Source organism: Elephantulus edwardii, unplaced genomic scaffold (assembly GCF_000299155.1).
Source record: "Elephantulus edwardii isolate Elephantulus edwardi_28Jun2011 unplaced genomic scaffold, EleEdw1.0 scaffold00140, whole genome shotgun sequence".
Lineage (NCBI taxonomy): Eukaryota > Metazoa > Chordata > Mammalia > Macroscelidea > Macroscelididae > Elephantulus > Elephantulus edwardii.
Window position 1 is genome coordinate 3548892 of NW_006399890.1, and position 3747 is coordinate 3552638.

The window sequence follows — 3747 nt, forward strand, 5'->3', positions numbered from 1 at the left end:
GTGGCTCCTTAGAGGCAAGGATTCTGAGGCTCCGTCTAACATACTTTGGACATGTTGTGAGGAGAGACCGGTCCTTGGAGAGGGACATCATGCTTGGGAGTGTGGAGGGACAGCGCAGGAGAGGAAGGGCCTTTGTGAGGTGGATTGATTCAGTGACTGGGATAATTGGGATGGGAGTGTCAGAGAGAGTGCTATTGGCACAGGACAGAGCAGAGTTTAGGGCTGTTGTACATAGGGTCGCTGAGTCGCAAGCCACTCGACGGCACATAACAACAACAAAGGCAAGTGTTGGAACACGGATGGGAGCCAGTTATAGCTGAGGTGCTGATACCTTCAGATTCATATTTCATTATCTCTTCTGATTGTAGCTTCTTGCATTTTCTGTATGATTTAAAAAATAGGTGGATTTTAAGAAAGAGCTTTTCTACCCTTCCCAGCAGTTTCTTTCCCTAGTTTTAAAAACATGAGGAAGATGTTTCTGGAGAATCAGCAAGAATATGGCTCTCAGCCTGGATAAGAAAGTACCAAGTGCTTGGCAGCAGTTTGTGGAAGAGGCATACCTCAATTGTGGCTGATTCAGGCAGTGTATCTTTAACAAGCGACGTAAATATTTGCTGTCAGAGGAGGGGTGATGGTGGTGTTAGGTTCTGTCAAGTCGACTATGATTCAGCCTCCCTATAAACAACAGATCTGAACGTGAACGTCATCACAATCTCCATCATGCTCAAGCCCATTGTTATAGTCACTGTGCAACCCAGAGTTGAAAGTCTACCTCTGTTTCACTGGCCCTTGACTTTCCTTTATCCAAGGAGTGTCACGCCTGATAATATGCCCTAATTTAGACTTAAGTTTCACCATCCTTGTTTCTAAGGAGCATGATAGTTAACTTCCTCAAAGACAAGACTTTGTTTTTTGGACAGTCCATGATACATTCAATATTCTGTCAACACTGCAACTCAGAGGCACCAAAGTTTTCCTTCTGCACTGTTCAGTTTTCAGATACATAGGAAGCAACTGAAAATCTCACGGATGGGATCAGGTGCACCTTAGTCTGGGGTTAGGAACCACGGGTTTGCATGTTCTGTTGTTACCTGTTGAAGCCCTTTGAGAAAGAATGTCAATGATACTGAGTGTTCTCACAGACCTGTCTGATAAGCACCATGCCAAAGAACCTTTGTTATGTGCCATTAAGTGCAGCTGACCCTCCAGCAGGTTTTCAGAGGCTGTAAAGTATGTGGGAGGAGACTGTTCATTTTTATCCCACAGAGCAGCTGGTGGGTTAAAATGCCTGCCTTTGAGTTGGCAGTGCTACTCCTTACCACTGGCCACCAGAGCTCCCTAAACAATGTTTAGTGCTTACTGTGACTCCAAAGCCCTGTGCTGATGTTACCACTGCATCTGGCATCACCCTGGGAGCTGCTAACAAATGCTGACTCTTGTTGGTAGGTGCCATTGAGTCAACTACGGCTCATAGCAACCATACGAGCGAGAGCTGTGATATGATCTCTGATATGCTTAAACCCATCGGTTTAAATAACTGTGTCAAATCCGTATTTTGAGGATCTTCCTATCATGCTGACCTTCCATCTTTCCAAGCATGATGTCCTTTCCCAAGCACTGCCCCCTTCTAACCACATGCTCAAGTATGTGAGATTCAGCTTTACCATCCTTGCTCTATGGAGAACCCTATTTGCACTCTCACCAAAACATATTTGTTCTTTTGGCAGTCCACAGGATAGTCAGTCCTCTTCTCCAACACCATAACTCAAAGGCCTCGATTCTTCTGTCACTCTAGTCATCAAACCCTCTGAATCAGAATTTACAGTCCATGAAGAGTCCCGTGTCATGATTCATGTGTCCATTTATCTTAGCAGTGTTGTCCAAGAGAAAAGCCGTATTTAAGTTTCTAATTCTTGTGTGCCATCAAATCAGAACTGACTCACAGATAACCCTCGAGCAGGTTTTTCGGAGGCCGTAAATCGCCCATCTTTTTCCCATGGAGCAGCTAGTGGATTTGAATGATGTGCCTTTGGGATTGCAGTGCAGCTTCTTGACACTATGCTCCCATAGTCACATTAAAATGGTTTTAATTTTATATTTACCAAGAAACTAGTAGGAAAAGACATATTGCTTGTCCTAACAGTGAGACTCTAGTTCAAGATGTTTGACCAGAATTTTTCTGGATCTTACTTGTCCCTCAAGGTTCTTCCCCTCACCTTGTTTACTGCTAAGGAGACTGCTCTGGGTGAGGTGTACCTTGCTCCAGTGCTTAGCCTTGTTTTACTCAACAAAGCCCTGGTTCTCCACCTTCCCTGCACTTTGGAATCACCTTGAGGACCTCAACTACCTATAACTCCTAACAGTTCCTATTTAAAATGTCAAGGGTGGAGCCCAAGCATTCAGTTTTCAAAGTTCCACAGGTGATTTCTAATGTACAACCAAGGTTAGCAATCACTGTTCTTCCCAGGACCACCTTTTGACCCAGGCACCTGGGGCCCCCGCACTGACTTCTGCTGTCCAAGATCTATATGACCAAGGCAGGCAGGCTGTCCCTGAGCCTGTGCTTCTAAGTTCCTGCAACTCAGGGTTTCCCTAGTTCTATCCCCGAGAGAGAAGCCCCAAGCCACAGAGTGGCTGCATAAAGAGGGTGGGCGGAAACAAGCCTGGTGGAAAGGGGGCACGCCCCAGGGGGCTCCTTAGGTTTGTCTTTGGCCCCCAAATTACCTTTTTGGGTGTGCCAACTGTTTAATGAGGCACTGTGGAAAGCAAGGCAGAGACTGAAAAAACATTGAGGTACCTGAAGAACAGGCCATGAAAGAAGGAAAGGTCATGTGAGTGGGCCCAGCATGGAAGTTCGGTCTCCATCTGTCTTCAAGGAAAGGCAGCGTTGGGTGGAAGAATTGTTCATGGCAGGCCCGGCACCTTGCAGTACTCTTGCTCCTTTGGCTTCATGGATGACTGGCGAGGATGGGATGAGTGCAACCCAAAAGGCCAATTGCACTGTCCGGTTAGAACTGACTCACAGCTGACCCTCCAGTGGGTTTCCAGAGGCAGTGAGTCACACCACATGGGAGATTACCCATTTTCCGCCCACAAAGCAGCTAGTGGATTGAAACCATGTGCTTTAAAGTTGGCCGCACAACTTACCTCTAAGCGTCTCGACTACCACGGAGTTATGCAAACAAAACACCACCTCACAGTGAGTAAGGGATGGCCAGTCTGGCAACTAATTGGTTTTTATTCTAGTGCTTGGATGATATCAATGTCATAATACTGCATAAAGCAACTCTTGATTCCAATAGTGAGAGGACTAGGAATGAGGGAGCTCATTTAAGGAGAACAGGTGGCTTTCCCCCAGACAACTGGGAAATGGGACCTATGATCCGTTTCAGGGCAGAGTGCATTACTTAACATGAGCATATAAGACCAGCCACACACCACCCATCCTTGTTCATGTTAGAATCTTCTACTGGACCTCATTTAAAAAAAAAAAAATAACCTTAGCCATGCCTTTTACTCTTGGATGTTAACTTTATAAATGGATTCTGCTGTTCCAAATTGCATTCCAAAGAATGCAATTAGAAGACCCTAATAACCTTTGAGACTATTTTCTTTACAAAAAGAACCAGAAATGAGTAGTTCTAAAATGAATGTTTAAGGCCTGTTCTCCACTAAGAGTGAGCAGGGAACCTCTTTTGGTGGCGGGAAAGGTATGTTTAGTTTTGCCTTTCAGAGGACATCTCTTCT